This window comes from Ovis aries, chromosome 12 (genome assembly GCF_016772045.2).
Source record: "Ovis aries strain OAR_USU_Benz2616 breed Rambouillet chromosome 12, ARS-UI_Ramb_v3.0, whole genome shotgun sequence".
NCBI classification, from domain to species: Eukaryota; Metazoa; Chordata; class Mammalia; order Artiodactyla; family Bovidae; genus Ovis; species Ovis aries.
The window spans coordinates 45,322,149-45,339,912 of NC_056065.1; the positions used below are offsets into that span (position 1 = coordinate 45,322,149).

General features: G+C 44.5%; 1 non-coding gene across 1 annotated transcript; it reads left to right on the forward strand.

Annotated features, from left to right (window-relative positions):
- Positions 1 to 2,499: 2,499 nt before the first annotated feature.
- Positions 2,500 to 2,572, forward strand: TRNAG-UCC (transfer RNA glycine (anticodon UCC)). Its single transcript has one exon. It is a non-coding gene; the product is annotated as a tRNA-Gly (tRNA).
- Positions 2,573 to 17,764: the final 15,192 nt, after the last annotated feature.

The window sequence follows — 17,764 nt, forward strand, 5'->3', positions numbered from 1 at the left end:
GTCAAAGCTATGGTTTTTCCAGTAGTCGTGTATGGATGTGAGAGTTGGACCATAAAGAAAGCTGAGCACCAAATAATTGATGCTTTTAAACTGTAGTGTTGGAGAAGACTCTTGAGAGTCCTTTGCAAGATCAAACCAGTCATTGCAGGCAGATTCTTTACCAACTGAGCTGTCAAGGAAGCCCTGAAGGAAATCAGTGCTGAATATTCATTGGAAGGACTGATGCTGAAGCTGAAGCTCCAATATTTTGTCCACCTGATGCCAAGAACTGACTTACTGGAAAAGACCCTGATGCTGGGAAAGATTGAAGGCAGCAGGAGAAGGGGATGACAGAGGATGAGATGGTTGGATGGCATCACCGACTTGATGGACATGAGTTTGACCAAGCTTCTGGAGTTGGTGATGGACAGGGAAGCCTGGCATGCTGCAGTCGACAGGGTTGCAAAGAGTCAGACACAACGGAGCGACTGAACTGAACTGATAAAGCTCAATGCTGCCCCATCTTTAGGATATTTTTACCTCAGCTCAATTGTAAAATTAACGGATAAATTATTATTGTACTAAAAAGACTTTTACTTTATGCTGATCATTAAGGAAGGAGGCTTCATACTCCAGCCTGGTTACAGAGACCTGAAATTGCTTATATTAATCTCCTTGTTCTGCAGGAATGGACTCTCTCAAAATGTGTTTTAAATTGTTTTCCAAAGGAACAGAAGGCTGTGAGGAGGGGGCTAGTGGCTAAGAGTGGCCCTATACTTCCAATGGGAAACCCTTAGCAAGACTCCTGGGAGACCCCATGGGGAGCCAGGGCCCTCAGTCCAGGATGGGGTCCCTGGACACCCTCCAGCACAGATGTCCCCCAACCAGACAACACAGACGGTGCTGTGGCACTTCCAGTCCGAGAGCTCTTGTTCTCCATCAGCTTCATGCCCAGCAGCAGGCCGACCTCGTGGGTGAACAGACAGAGGGCTGTCACTGCCCCAGGGTGCCCACCATCCTCTGGGGAAACCAGAAAAGTCATCTATGCCAGGGGATGTTGGAAGCCAGTCTCTAAATCCACGTGGAATTGCTCAGAGTGCCATGGGGGGTGTTGCAGGTGCCCTTTGGAGAGGCATAAGTAGAAGGGTAACAGCCACACAGCAAAGGCAATAGGGGAAGGAGCAACCTGAGGATGGGGTCAGAAACCAGACTGGGATGTGCCCATGGGCCAGTAGAGCCACAGACTGGGCCAGAGTGCAGGGGGTATTGGGGAGAAGTGAGATGAAGACAGGTCAAAACCACGACATCAGATAAGGTAGGCGTCAGGTCAATGAGCAAAAAATGAGGCCAAAGAGACACTTTATGATGTTAAAGGCTGCCATTCCCAGTGAAGATACAACTGTTAGAGACCAAATTGAAAAAACAGCAACCTTAATAAAGTGGAAATTAAAGAAGATGAGTGGAAAAGTAGAAACACACTAATGACAGAAGACTGTAATTCTCTTGCTCATTCTAAGATAGATAAAGGAGACAGAAATATGTGAGAACAGAAATATAGAAGACGGAGCAAGATCAATCGCAATTATTGAAGAGAAAAATTACAAATGAGTCATTACCCTCTGACCCAGCAAGCCCGTTTCTGGAATTTATTCTTTAGATATATTCAGAGTACAAAATGATACATGCAGAGAAGTAGTCCCTGCAATAATGTTTCTTACAGCAAAATATTAGAAACAATAATACTTATGGTACCTGTACACACTAGAGTATTATGTTGCATTAGAAAGAATTAAAAGGGGAAAAAAAGAACAAGGAAATTCTCTATGTACCATGGAAAACGTTTTCTGGGATTCATCATTAAATGATAAACCACAGGTCCATCATGGTGAATATATAAATGGGCAAGAAGTGTAAGAAAGTAGGAAAGTAAGTATATACGGGCTTCCCAGGTGGCACTGATGGTAATGAACCCGCCTGCCAATGCAGGAGACACAAGAGACGCAAGTTCCATCCCTGGGTTGGGAAGATCCCTTGGAGTAGGAAACAGCAACCTACTCCAGTATTCTTGCCTGGAAAATTCCATGGGCAGAGAGCCTGGCAGGCTACAGTCCATGGGGCCACAAAGCATCATTTCTGACAAAGCGACTGAGCACAAGCATATATACTTGCAGCTGTGCATAGAAATGTTGGAATAATACAATAAAATCAATACAGGTTGCAACACATACCTTTCTATAAAACGTCACTTTGAATTTTGAGCCATATGAATACGTGAATGCGCTGGCCGAACAGTGACCATCTAAAAATGCCCACATCCTAGTCCCTGGAACCCATGACTATGCACTTCCTGGCAGAAGGGCCTCAGCAGGTGGGAACAGAGTTAAGGTCCCTAAGATGGGACGGTTATCCTAGGTCATCCAGGAGAGCCCCAGATAATCTCATGCATCTTTAAAAACAGAGACTCTACCATGCTGAGATGAGAGGGAGCTGTGACTACAAAAGAAGAACCAGAGAGGGATGTCCCTGGTGGTCCAGAGGTTAGGACTCTGCGCTTCCACTGCAGGGGGCCCAGGTTCAAACCCTGGCTGGGGATCATAAGATCGCACATGCTATGTGATAAGACAAAACAAACAAACAAACAAACCTGAAAACAACAGACAAATATACAAACAACAACAACAAAAAACTCTCTGAAGAGAGAAGGGTCAGAGAGATACAACACTGGTGGCTGTGAGGATGGAGGAAGGGGCCATGAGCCAAGGACTGTGGGCACCTCCAGAAGTTGGAAAAGGTAAGGAGTTTCCTCTGGAGCCTCCCACCCTGTCCACACTTTAGCCCACTGAGAGTTTAGCCCAGTGAGATCCATATCAGACATCTGACTTCCACAACTTTGAGATAGTAAGTATCTGTGGTTTTAAGCCATTACACTTTTGATAACTTGTGACAGAGTCACAATTTATCAATAAATTAATTAACAATTCATTTATTAATAAATATTTAACAATAAATCATTTATTAATAAGTAACATATTAATAAATAATTAACAATTAATTATTTAAAATTAAATTAAAAACATCAAGAAGACATTTTTAGCTTGTCCCACTGGTCTGGCTCAGACACTGCTGGTGGTGAGAAGCCCCTGGGTCAAGGCTGAGTGGGTACACAGCTCACAGTCCTGTCCTTACCTCGACATCCCAGGAAAACCCATCTTGGGTTCACCCGAGGACCTGGGGACAAGGTGAGAGCCAGGAGTTCAGATACCCCAAGCCAGGAGTAGCCCTGGGAGGGCACAGTCCTTGGAAAAAACCTTGTCTGGTGCACAGCTCTCATGCCCTGTGACCACTTGGCAAGAGAGGCCAGGCTTAATGGGAAGACAAGTTTGTTGCTACAGAGTTAGAAATGCTGCTTTGTTCAGGCATCTTTTGAAAGTCTGCCTGGAGGGCCTGCTGATGGCCAGGACAGGATAGAGTTAGTGACTCACAGCCTGGCTGGGCCCAGAAGGTGTCCACAGGTCCATCCTGCCCAGACCCTCTTTGGAAAAGCCAGGGCAGAGCTGCAGCAGGAAGGTCAGTGAATGTGGCCGGGGCTTCTGGGGAGGCTGGGACCCTGGGGCTGTTGGGGGGGCAGCCTGGTCAGCACAGTGTCTGGAGGCAGGTCTGACCATGGTTAGGGCAGATGGCAACAGGCCCGGGTGGAAGGGTCAATGGTGGAGCGGCCTAGGGCTGGGGAGGAACCCAGAGTGCCCAGGTCATGGGGAGAAGGGAGGAAGAGCCTCATGGGCTTGTGAGCTGGAGCTTATTTCCTAAACCAGAGAAGCAAACACCATCCTCATCGAGGCTGACTTGCAGCCCAGGTGACAGCTTGGACCTAAACACTGTGACAGGGAGCCTTGCCCCCACTGCCCTTATGTCATCATCTGCTTGTGACTAGGAGCTGTCACCCTTACCCAGAGGCCTCTGGGAGCATAAGGGTCTGGCCAGATGACTGTAGTACCAGAGCTTTGGGGTCATGACCAGCTCCCATTCATCCTTAAAGACCTAGTGTCACCTCCTCCAGGAAGTCTTCCTGAGGAACTTTCCTCTCCCCTATCCTCCCTATGACCACCTGCAGAGATCTCTACCATTAGGTTTATCCACACTGCTACTTTTGCATCTGCCTCCCTCACTAGGTTATGAGCTTCTGCATAATACTACTTACCATTCATCTTAGTATCGCCAATACCTAGCATAGTACCCGGCACAAAACACGTGGTCACTCACCTATTCATTTATTCTCTAAGCACTTACTCTGTGCCGGGGACTATTTTGTGAATGAAAGAATCATGAATGGATGCTAGTTCGCCGGTTTCATTCCCACGATAGACGATGCTTTGAGAACATTTCCTACTGACAGGGTCCAGGCAAAGGTGCCGTCTGAGTGAGGGGCCACTGGGCAACCGATGGGACCACTTGCAAGGTTGGTGTGATGGGTTCTGGACTTCACTTCTTATCCAGTTTAAACAATGAGGTCGTGAGCAGCACCCTAACTCCCCCAATTCTCATTCCCCATGCTCTTCACATTGATGCTCACTGCCAGTCTAGCGAAAGATCCTCCCAAGCCTACTTCAAACCTCACAGAAAGAAGAGGAAGGGGAAGCTGAGAACCCCAGGAGAAGCAGGGCATCACTCGGCACAGCTGAGCCCCCACCCTGACCAGGGCAGCTGATGGGACTGTGACCTCAGAAAGGAATCCAATGTCCTAATGCCTATGGTTTGGAGTACAAGATGGATCACCAATCCCAATGAGGATGGAGCACCAGTGGTCAACTGCTGCTGGGAGGCTGACAGGTGTTGGTGATCGCCTACTATGGTGGATGGTGAGGAGGGAGGGCTCCCAGGGTCTCTGGGTGGGCAGGAGAGAAAGGTGATGGAGAGGGTGCCCTCGTGGGGGCAGGGCACAAGCAAAGGAGTCCCCCCATGGTCTAAGCCTGCCTGAGAGAGTGGCTGGAGGCAACTGTATTCACTCCCACACACCTACACCCTCTGAGATGCAAATAATAACAGCTGGATTAGAGGAAGACATGAAAACAACTTGATCTCAACCATGTGAGACCACTCATGCCCAAGAGCTGAGGCCCCTGCCACCTTAGTCCCTCATCTTTAATGCTCGTGGGAACAACAGGGGAGCAGGTGGCTCCATCCTTGTTTTAGAGAGTGGAGAACTACAGCCAGAGGCTGGTGACTCAGAGTCAGGTGTCAGAGTGATAACCAAGGGACTCAGCTTTAGGCTCTGCTCCTGGTGCCAAGGAAACAGTCTGGGTGGGGTGGGGACACTGCGCATGGAGCCAGAAAGAACTGAACTCAGCCCCAGTACACAACAACCAGAAATCAATCACATTTCTACATGAAGGCAATGCACACCTAGAAATGGGTAAAAAAAATCAGTATCATTTATGATAGCAACAAAAATATACCCAGCAAAATATGTGATTTATATGCTGAAAACTACAAAAAAAAAAAAAAAAAACTGGTGAAAGAAATCAGAAAAGACCTAAATCATTGGAGACATAGTCCATGCTGATGAATTGGACTACAATTCTACATCTACTGACTATTTTAGTAGTGTTAAGATGCTAATTCTTTCCAAACAAATCTATAGATTCAATGCAATCTCAATCAAGTTCCCAGCAGGATTTTCATTTTGGAGAAATCAACAAACTGATTCTAAAATTTCTATGGAAACACAAAGGAAATGGAATTGTTGAAGCAATTTTGAAAAAGAAGAATGAAATTGGAAGACACACACTACCTAATTTCAAGACTTACTATAAAACCACAGTAATCAAGACAGCATGGAATTGGCAAAAGTACAAATATCAATAAGTAGAGTCCAGAATTAGAAGTATCCATATATGGTCAATTGATTTTCAACAAGAGTACAGAGGCAATTCAATGGGGAAAGGACAATCATTTCAATAAAAGGTGCTGGAAAAACTGGATATCTATAAGCAAAAAAAACAAAAAAACAAAAACAACAACTAAAAACTCTGGCCCATATCTCATACTGCATACAAATATTAATGCAAAATAGATCATAGACATAAAACCCCAAACTAGTAAAAGCAAAGAAAATTCTTGTGATCTCAAGTGAGGCAAAGACAGCTTCAATAAGATTTCACAAGCATGATTCATAAAAGAACAAGTTGATAAATTTGACTTCATCAAAAATAAGAATGAACATCTGTTCTTTGAAAGACATTGTTAAAAGAGTAAAATAAGACACAGACTAGGAGAAAATATTTGCAAATCACATATATGATCAAGGACTTGTAGCTAGAAGGTATAAGGAACTCTCACCCTCGCCCTCTCCAGCTCAGTCCAGGGGTCTGTTCTTTACATCTGTGTCTCCTTTGCAGCCCTGCAGATGGAGAAGTCTTGAGCCTACTGTAAAAATAAGACTGAAAACCAGAAGCAGGAGGCTTAAGTCCAAATCCTGAGAACACCAGAAAACTTCTGACTCCAGGGTTCATTAATTGACAAGAGCTCATCAAACACCTCCATACCTACACTGAAACCAAGCACCACCCAAGGGCCAACAAGTTCAGAGCAAGACATACATACCATGCAAATTCTCCATCAACACAAGACCATAGCCCTGAGCTTCAATATACAGGCTGCCCAAAGTCACTCCAAATCCACTGACATCTCATAACTCATTACTGGACACTTCATTGCACTCCATAGAGAAGAAATCCAGCTCCACCCACCAGAACACCGACACAAACTTCCCTAACCAGGAAACCTTGACAAGCCAGCTGTACAACCCCACCCACAGTGAGGAAACTCCGCAATAAAGAGAACTCCACAAAATGCCAGAATACAGAAAGGCCACCCCAAACACAGCAATATAAACAAGATGAAGAGACAGAGGAATACCCAGCAGGTAAAGGAACAGGAAAAATGCCCACCAAACCAAACAAAATAGGAAGAGATAGGGAATCTACCTGATAAAGAATTCCAAATAATGATAGTGAAAATGATCCAAAATCCTGAAAACAAAATGGAATCACAGATAAATAGCCTGGAGACAAGGATGAAGAAGACGCAAGAAAGGTTTAACAAGAACCTAAAAGAAACAAAAAGAGTCAATATATAATGAATAATGCAATAAATGAGATCTAAAACACTCTGGAGGGAGCAAATAGTAGAATAATTGAGGCAGAAGATAGGATTGGTGAGGTAGAAGATAGAATAGTAGAAATAAATGAATCAGGGAGGAAAAAAGAAAAATGAATTAAAAGAAATGAGGACAATCTCAGAGACCTCTGTGACAATGTTAAACGCCCCAACATTTGAATCATAGGAGTCCCAGAAGAAGAAGACAAAAAGAAAGACCGTGAGAAAATACTTGAGGAGATAATAGTTGAAAATTTCCCTAAAATGGGGAAGGAAATAATCACCCAAGTCCAAGAAACACAGAGAGTCCCAAACAGGATAAACCCAAGATGAAATACCCCAAGACACATATTAATCAAATTAATAAAGATCAAACAGGAAGAACAAATATTAAAAGCAGCAAGGGAAAAACAACAAATAACACACAAGGGGATTCCCATAAGGATAACAGCTGATCTTTCAATAGAAACTCTTCAGGCCAGGAGGGGATGGCAGGACATACTTAATGTGATGAAAGAAAATAACCTATAGCCCAGATTACTATACCCAGCAAGGATCTCATTCAAATATGAAGGAGAAATCAAAAGCTTTACAGACAAGCAAAAGCTGAGAGAATTCAGCACCATCAAACCAGCTCTCCAACAAATGCTAAAGGATCTTCTCTAGACAGGAAACACAAAAAGGGTGTATAAACTCGAACCCAAAACAATAAGTAAATGGCAACGGGATCATACTTATCAATAATTACCTTAAACGTAAATGGGTTGAATGCCCCAACCAAAAGACAAAGACTGGCTGAATGGATACAAAAACAAGACCCCTATATATGTTGTCTACAAGAGACCCACCTCAAAACAAGGGACACATACAGACTGAAACTGAAGGGCTGGAAAAAGATATTCCATGCAAATAGAGACGAAAAGAAACCAGGAGTAGCAATACTCATATCAGATAAAATAGACTTTAAAACAAAGGCTGTGAAAAGAGACAAAGAAGGAACTACATAATGATCAAAGGATCAATCCAAGAAGAAGATATAACAATTATAAACATATATTCACCCAACATAGGAGCACCACAATATGTAAGACAAATGCTAACAAGTACGGAAGGGGAAATTAACAATAACACAATAACTGTGGGAGACTTTAATACCACACTTCACACCTATGGATAGATCAACTAAACAGAAAATTAACAAGGAAACACAAACTTTACATGATACAATAAACCAGTTAGACCTAATTGATATCTATAGGACATTTCACCCCAAAACAATGAGTATCACCTTTTTCTCAAGTGCACACGGAACCTTCTCCAGGATAGATCACATCCTAGGCCAAAAATATAGCCTTGGTAAATTCAAAAAAACTGAAATCATTCCAAGCATCTTTTCTGACCACAATGCAGTAAGATTAGATCTCAATTACAGGAGAAAAACTATTAAAAATTCCAACATATGGAGGCTGAACAACATGCTGCTGAATAACCAACAAATCACAGAAGAAATCAAAATATGCATAGAAACAAATGAAAATGAAAACACAACAACCCAAAACCTGTGGGACACTGTAAAAGCAGTACTAAAGGGAAGGTTCATAGCAATACAGGCATACCTCAAGAAACAAAAAAAAAGTCAAAGAAATAACCTAACTCTACACCTAAAGCAACTAGAAAAGGAAGAAATGAAGAACCCCAGGGTTAGTAGAAGGAAAGAAATCTTAAAAATTAGGGCAGAAATAAGTGCAAAAGAAACAAAAGAGACCATAGCAAAACAAAAATCAACAAAGCCAAAAGTTGGTTCTTTGAGAGGATATATAAAATGAAAAACCATTAGCCAGACTCATCAGGAAACAAAGGGAGAAAAATCAAATCAATGAAATTAAAAATGAAAATGGAGAGATTACAGCAGACAGCATACAAAGGATCATAAGAGACTACTATCAGCAATTTATGCCAATAAAATGGACAACTTGGAAGAAATGGACAAATTCTTAGAAAAGTACAACTTTCTAAAACTGAACCAGGAAGAAATAGAAAATCTTAACAGACCCATCACAAGCACAGAAATTGAAACTGTAATCAGAAATCTTCCAGCAAACAAAAGCCCAGGTCCAGATGGCTTCACAGCTGAATTCTAGCAAAAATTTAGAGAAGAGCTAACACCTATCCTACTCAAACTCTTCCAGAAATTGCAGAGGAAGGTAAACTTCCAAACTCATTCTATGAGGCCACCATCACCCTAATAACCAAACCTGACAAAGATGCCACAAAAAAAGAAACTTACAGGCCAATATCACTGATGAACATAGATGCAAAAATCCTTAACAAAATTCTAGCAGTCAGAATCCAACAACACATTTAAAAGATCATACATCATGACCAAGTGGGCTTTATCCCAGGGATGCAAGGATTCTTCAATATCCACAAATCAATCAATGTAATACACCACATTAACAAACTGAAAAATAAAAACCATATGATCATCTCAATAGATGCAGAGAAAGCCTTTGACAAAATTTAACATCCATTTATGATAAAAACTCTCCAGGAAGCAGGAATAGAAGGGATACACCTCAACATAATAAAAGCTATATATGACAAACCCACAGCAAATATTATCCTCAATGGTGAAAAATTGAAAGCATTTCCCCTAAACTCAGGAACAAGACAAGTGTGCCCACTTTCACCGCTACTATTCAACATAGTTCTGGAAGTTTTGGCCACAGCAATCAGAGCAGAAAAGGAAATAACAGGAATCCAAATCGGAAAAGAAGAAGTAAAACTCTCACTGTTTACAGATGACATGATCATCTACAGAGAAAACCCTAAAGACTCCACCAGAAAATTACTAGAGCTAATCAATGAATATAGTAAAGTTTCAGGATATAAAATCAACACACAGAAATCCCTTGCATTCCTATACACTAATAGTGAGAAAATAGAAAGAGAAATTAAGGAAACAATTCCACTCACCATTGCAATGAAAAGAATAAAATACTTAGGAATATATCTACCTAAAGAAACTAAAGACCTATATATAGAAAACTATAAAACACTGGTGAAAGAAATCAAAGAGGACATTAATAGATGGAGAATTATACCATGTTCATGGATCAGAAGAATCAATATAGTGAAAATGAGTATACTACCCAAAGCAATCTATAGATTCAATGCAATCCCTATCAAGCTACCAATGGCATTTTTCACAGAGCTAGAAGAAACAATTTCACAATTTGTATGGAAATACAAAAAACCTTGAAGACCCAAAGCAATCTTGAGAAAGAAGAATGGAACTGGAGGAATTAACCTGCCTGACTTCAGGCTCTACTACAAAGCCACAGTCGTCAAGACAGTATGGTACTGGCACAAAGACAGAAATATAGATCAATGGAACAAAATAGAAAGCCCAGAGATAAATCCATGCACCTGTGGACACCTTATCTTTGACAAAGGAGGCAAGAATACACAATGGAGTAAAGACAATCTCTTTAACAAGTGGTGCTGGGAAAACTGGTCAACCACTTGTAAAAGAATGAAACTAGAACACTTTCTAACACCATAGACAAAAATAAACTAAAAATGGATTAAAGATCCAAATGTAAGACCAGAAACTATAAAACTACTACAGGAGAACATAGGCAAAACACTCTCCGACATAAATCACAGCAGGATCCTCTATGACCCACCTCCTAGAATATTGGAAATAAAAGCAAAAATAAACAAATAGGACCTAATTAAAATTAAAGGCTTCTGCACAACAAAGGAAACTATAAGCAAGGTGAAAAGACAGCCTTCAGAGTGGAGAAAATGATAGCAAATGAAGCAACTGACAAAGAATTAATCTCAAAAATATACAAGCAACTCCTGCAGCTCAATTCCAGAAAAATAAATGACTCAATCAAAAAATGGGCCAAAGAACTAAACAGACATTTCTCCAAAGAAGACATACAGATGGCTAACAAACACATGAAAAGATGCTCAACATCACTCATTATTAGAGAAATGCAAATCAAAACCACAATGAGGTACCATTTCACACCAGTCAGAATGGCTGCGATCCAAAAGTCTGCAAGCAATAAATGCTGGAGAGGGTGTGGAGAAAAGGGAACCCTCTTACACTGTTGGTGGGAATGCAAACTAGTACAGCCACTATGGAGAACAATGTGGAGATTCCTTAAAAAACTGGAAATAGAACTGCCATACAACCCAGCAATCCCACTTCTGGGCATACACACCGAGGAAACCAGAATTGAAAGAGACACGTGTACCCCAATGTTCATCACAGCACTGTTTATAATAGCCAGGACATGGAAGCAACCTAGATGTCCATCAGCAGACGAATGGATAAGAAAGCTGTGGTACATATACACAATGGAATATTACTCAGCCATTAAAAAGAATACATTTGAATCAGTTCTAATGAGGTGGATGAAACTGGAGCCTATTATACAGAGTGAAGTAAGCCAGAAAGAAAAACACCAATACAGTATACTAATGCATATATATGGAATTTAGAAAGATGGTAACGATAACCCTGTATGTAAGATAGCAAAAGAGACATAGATGTATAGAACAGTCTTTTGGACTCTGTGGGAGAGGGCGAGGGTGGGATGATTTGGGAGAATGGCATTGAAACATATATAATATCATATGTGAAATGAACTGCCAGTCCAGGTTTGGTGCATGATACAAGATGCTCAGGGCTGGTGCACTGGGATGACCCAGAGGGATGGTATCGGGAGGGAGGTGGGAGGGGGGTTCAGGATGGGGAACATGTGTACACCCGTGGCAGATTCATGTTGATGTATGGCAAAACCAATACAATATTGTAAAGTAATTAGCCTCCAATTAAAACAAGTAAATTTATATTAAAAATCTTTTTAAAAAAGAAAGTATAAGGAACTCTCAAAACTCAATAGTTAGAAAAAATAAGAAAGCAAACAACCCATGGAAAAATGGGCAATAATAATTTGAACAGACATCCTCCAAGTAGGTATGCTGCTGCTGCTGCTGCTAAGTCGCTTCAGTCGTGTCCGACTCTATGCAACCCCATAGATGGCAGCCCACCAAGCTCCCCCATCCCTGGGATTCTCCAGGCAAGAACACTGGAGTGGGTTGTCATTTCTTTCTCCAATGCATGAAAGTGAAAAGTGAAATTGAAGCCACTCAGTCATGTCCAACTCTTAGCGACCCCATGGACTGCAGCCTACCAGGCTCCTCTGCCCATGGCATTTTCCAGGCAAGAGTACTGGAGTGGGGTGCCATTGCCTTCTCCGCCAAGTAGGTATATGTATGGCCAATAAGCTCAAGAAAAGATGCTCAACATCATTAATTACTGTTGTTGTTTTCGTGTCCGACTCTTTTGCAGCCTGTAACCCACCATGGACTGTAACCCACCAGGCTCCTCTGTCCATGGGATTTCCCAAGCAAGAATACCAGAGTGGGTTACCTTTTCCTTCTCCAGGATATCTTTCTGAGCCAGGGATAGAAGCCAAATCTCCTGCACTGGCAGGCAGATTCTTTACCACCGAGCCACCAGGGAAGCCCCTTCACTGGTCATTAGGGAAATACAAATTAAAATCACAATCATATACTAACTACCAAATATCTATTAGAATCACTCAAAAAATGACAATACCAAATGCTGGCAAGGATATGGAGAAACCAGAACTCTGATACACTGCTGATGGACATGTGAAATGGCAATCTTTTGGGGAAACAGTTTGGCTGTTTCTTAGAAAGTTAAACAAATTTACCAGATGACCCAGCAATTTCACTCCTAGGAATTTACCCTAGAGAAATAAAAACTTATGTTTACACAAAAACCTGTATATGGCTGCTTATAGCCCCTTACTTGTAATAGCCCCAAACTAGAAACCGCTCAGATATCCTTCAACAGGCAAATGGATTAATGAACTGCTGTGTATCTGCACCACAGAATACCTATTGCTTATAATACAAAGGAATCAACTGTTGATATATGCAACCACGTGTATGAGACTCACAATCATTATGTTCAGTGGAAGAAGCCACACTCAGAAGGCTACGTTCCTTATGGTTCCTTCATAAGGGGCTCTGGAAGAGGCAATGCTATGGGGACTTTAAATATTTCAGGGATTGGGATGTGGGGAGGGCTTGAGACTCAGGGACATTTCCTGAGGTGATGAAAAGGTTCTATTTCTTTTTTTTAAATCCCCAGATTCTTAACTGCCTTTTTTGTACAAAATCAGGGTTTTGTAATTTCTGTTTTAAAAAATATATTTTATTTTGGCTATGTAGGGTCTTAGTTGATACACTTTGGCTTCTCTGGAAGCCCACCTTCTTCAGCCCAACTTCTCTGGAGTTGTGGTGTGCTCTGAAGCCTGTGGGCTCAGTAGTTGTAGCTTGCAGGCCTTTGTGGGATCTTAATTCCCTGACCAGGGATTGAACTCATGTCCTCTGCTTTGAAAGGCAGATTCTTAACCACTGGACCATCAGGGAAGTCCCAAAGCTCTATGTCTTGATTGTGGTGGTGATGACAAGGCTCCATGCGTGTACTAAAGCTCTCAGGACTAAACAAAAGGGCAGGGGGGTGGTGGTGGTTTATTGTATCTTCTTGAGATATGCAGGAGACCAAGAATTTCCAGGCCATGTGACTTGGGGCAGGGGTCTTTCTGAGCAGCAGTTTCCTTATCTGTATAAAGGGTATAATAAAATAACTTAGGGACTGCCAAGGATGAGCTAAAGGTGTGCCTATGTGCTCTGAGTAAAAGGTTCCATGAAACATCTAGATACTTGAATGCAGGAAACTATCCTCAGCACCAGGGAACCAGCTGGACATGCCACCCAGCTCCTTCCCATGGGGGAGCCCAGAAGTGACCATCTTGAGAGGAATGGCCACTCCATCCTGGCAGCCCAGGCAGTGTTGAGATGTCTGACCCAGACCCAGCCCAGACAGAGGTTCTTGACTGCAGTATATGACGCCGCCAGGCTGCAGGCTACTCATTCCTAACAGGATCTTGTGAGGAAGATTTGCTCTTTTTCTTTATAAACTTGGTGGTGGGGGTGGAGGTTGGTTTACAGTCATCCCTCATTCCTTCTTTGGTACTGAGTGTTCACCAGTACCAGGGTGGTGCCCCTGCCAGGAACTTGTCATGGGTGGGTGTCTATGTTAACTATGCTTTTGCATATTCTGTATTCTTGAGGCTCTGGCACCTGGGTCCCTAATGACCTAACATGGGAGGGACTTGCCCCTCCAGGTCTAGTTAATTCTTGTCTAGCAGAGGAGTGTGCCTTTCATATGCAAACCAACCAGTCCAGGGCCCATCCTGAGAACCACTTCCTCTCTCTCGCTCCAGGAAGCAATACTCCTTTGCCTTAATCATCCCAGGGTCAGCACCAGACAGCTTGGACAGTCCTCCACCCAGAGTCCACTGAAATTACTCATACTGGCCAATCCTAAACCTGCTTACACTGCCTCACTGATGCCTTCCAGTGGAAACCATAATAAAGGCTCTTGTCCACAGTTTCCTCCTGTTCCATCTTCTGACCAGCCCTGGTGCTTCCCCATATGGACCTACACTGCATCCCGATTCTAGGTGCCCAGGAGTACAAGCTTCTCTACCACAGTCATTTCTGTGTCTGCATGACCTATGGTGCCTGATTAAAACAGAACTTGGAAGCACATTAAAATAATGTCTAGAGAGTAATCAGTGGCACAGGCATTATTATCACTTCCATTTTATACAGAGGGGAACTGAGGCCCAGAGAACAGAAGTCATCTGCAGTGTCCCAAGGCTGGTGAGCAGCAGCGTCATTCTCAGAGCCTCAGTCTGTCTGCTTCCCAAAGCTGGTACCTGCTCCTGCTGCTGGCTCCATGGACAGCCATGGTGTGTGTGGCCATGGCCACACAAGGAGTGACACCCACCACGTGGATGCAGGTGGAATGCCAGAAGGAAGCTGGTGTGGAACGTGGGGCTAGGCTGCCCACCTGCAGAGTCCTCAGTGCATGGGGGAGGGGTGGGAAGGGACCAGCACTGTACTATCCTCAGACTTTTGGCTCTGCCAGAGCTGCACCACAGGTAAGAGGCAGGTGAAGGTGAGTGAGTCCCTAATTCAGGGCTGCAGGCCAGGCAGTAGGTAGGTCTACAAAAGTTACGCACATGCTGAAACAGTGGACGATCAACAGTGCCTGTGTGCTAAATTAGTTCCCTGGACTTGGAAAGCAAGACCCCTGCTGATGTGGATCCCCTTGACTGACCTCGACTGACCCCGCCCTGACTCCTCCCATCTGGACTGAGCATCCTGTCTTCTCCAAGGCTTGAGACGTCCCCAAGTTTCTCCTACCTGCATCCCCTCTTCCCTTGGTCTCAACCCCTCCCCAGTGTTTAGATTCCATACTTTCCTGTCTGGACCACTGTGAGGGGGTTCTGTCACCACCTGGAGAATAGGTCTTCCCATCCTGGCTCTCACCGTGGCCCCACCACCACCCCCCACATGCTAAGTAAAATTTATTACCCACCCACCAATTGCCCACACATGTCTCACTGGAGCCTTGTCCAGGGCAAATTGGCAGAGAAGCTGCGGTGGTGCTCAGCCAGAGGCACTCAGGTGGAGCCACACACCTAACCTTCCTGCTCAGCCTGGGACAGGTGGTACCCGGGAGCCACTCCTCTCTGGCTTTCTCCCCACTCTGGTCAAAGAGCTGGCTGCTTATAAGAGGTGCCAAGGGAACATGTTAGATATGCTGACAGCAATGGTCTGGATACCTGAGCCCTCTGGGACCCAAAGAGAACCAGCAGGCACTGCAGGAGGGAATCCAGGCAGAGATCAGAAGCAAAGGAAGTGACCCCAAAGAGACAGGCTGAAAAGGATGGAACCAGGAGCCACAGGCCGGGGAGAAGAGGCTTGGGGAGAGCTCCTCCTTCAGGAGACTGAAGAACCATCTCATACTAGAGTAGATGCCAAGGAAGCCCCAATAGGCCAAAGTGTGCAACACGGGCTGAGCAGCTCCACAGAGTCCTGACCCTCCTGTCCTTCATTTGGTCTGCCCCACCTCCTTTCACTCATGGAGCACCTGTACAGTGCTGGGAAGCTCTGGGCCTGGCGCCGGCCCCACCCTGGCCACACATGCAGGCCGAGGCAGAGAGAAAAGTGCGGGTCCAGGGCACACTGCCCAACCAGAAAAGAGTGGGTGCAGGGGTCCAAGGCCCTCCAGCCATGCTTTGGGCATCTGGCTCAGCCAAGGGCCTGGCTTCTCTAGGCAGGAAAGGGGAACTGCCAACTGGAAGCAACAAACGCTCTGCTGAACTCCCAGCTGTGACCGGAAGAACATAACCAGCAGGTGCATCCTCAGCGGGAGCCAGGTGCTGTCCCCAGGCCATGGAGGCCAGAGAGGTAGGTTGGTGGCCAAGCACCCTGGAATGGGAAGTCCGAGGCCAGGACGTGCACCAGGGCCCCAGGACGGTGTCTCCAACGAAGGCTGGGCCACCTCCGCTTCCAGCTTCCCAGGACCATCCCTCCCAGGACGTTCCCTCCAAGAAGAGAGAGGGTGTTTTTGTTTGTTTTTAAATTTTTTATGTTTTGGCTACATTGCACAGCGTACGAGATTTTAGTTCCCCAACCAGGGATCGAACCTGTGCCCCTTGCAGTGGAAGAGCAGCGTCTTAACCACTGGACAACCAGGGAAGTCCAGAGAGAGGATGTTAAAGCCTTCCCACCTGATGACAGGGACATTTGAATTTTGTGACATGAGAGTTCTGTTCACCTAACAACGATGACCACAGAGCAACGTGACACCCCACACCTGCTAGAGCTAAACGTCTCCTGTGTGTCATCCCACTGAACTGTCACAAGGACCTTATGGGGAAGGGACTGTGTCCCTGTTTCCCAGATGAAAAACTTGCTCTTTCCAGTGGCAACCTGCCCCAGATTAGTGGTGGGGCTGGGAGCTGAACCCTCCAAGGTCCCACATCACAAGCAAAGACAGACACGTGTCCCCCGGGACGGAGGAGGCAGCCCTGGGAGGGGAGACCATGAGGATTCTGAGGGCAGCCTTCATAAACGGTTCCAACAACAGAAAAGGGCTTTCCAAGCATTATCTGCCAAAAAGCCAAGTGAGGAGGAGGGAGGAGAAACAATAAAAGCAAAGATCAATTGTGCTGAAGAGAAGGTGGCAGGAAGACGGATCTTGCTGGAAATTCCTTCTGACTGGACTCTGCCAGGATCAGGGTATTTTTCATCCCAAGATTAAGCAAAATTCTTTTCCGTCATAACCTCCTACCCATCTGTGTCCAATCTCCCACTCTCATTTCTAGAACATGCACATTTAAAAATCTATTTTGCAGCTTTCTATGTGTGTGCTTGGGTGAAGGACGCTGCTTCCTAGCTTGAAGATGAGCAGAGGAGCGCGGGAGACCTTGAGAAGTCCGAGCGCAGTCCCCTACCCGCCAGGCTGGGAGGGCGTGACAGTGACAGGGTTCAGGGTGCTGGGGCCCAGCTTGCTGGCAGGGGGCGCTGTAGTCGTGGAGCCCAGAGACCGGGCCTGGCTTTTGCAGAACCTGACCAGCTGGGAGAGGAGAAGTCGGGATTCTTCATAAGGATTGGACTTGGAACGTGAGGGTGGGGAGAATGATGTCTCCTGGTTCAG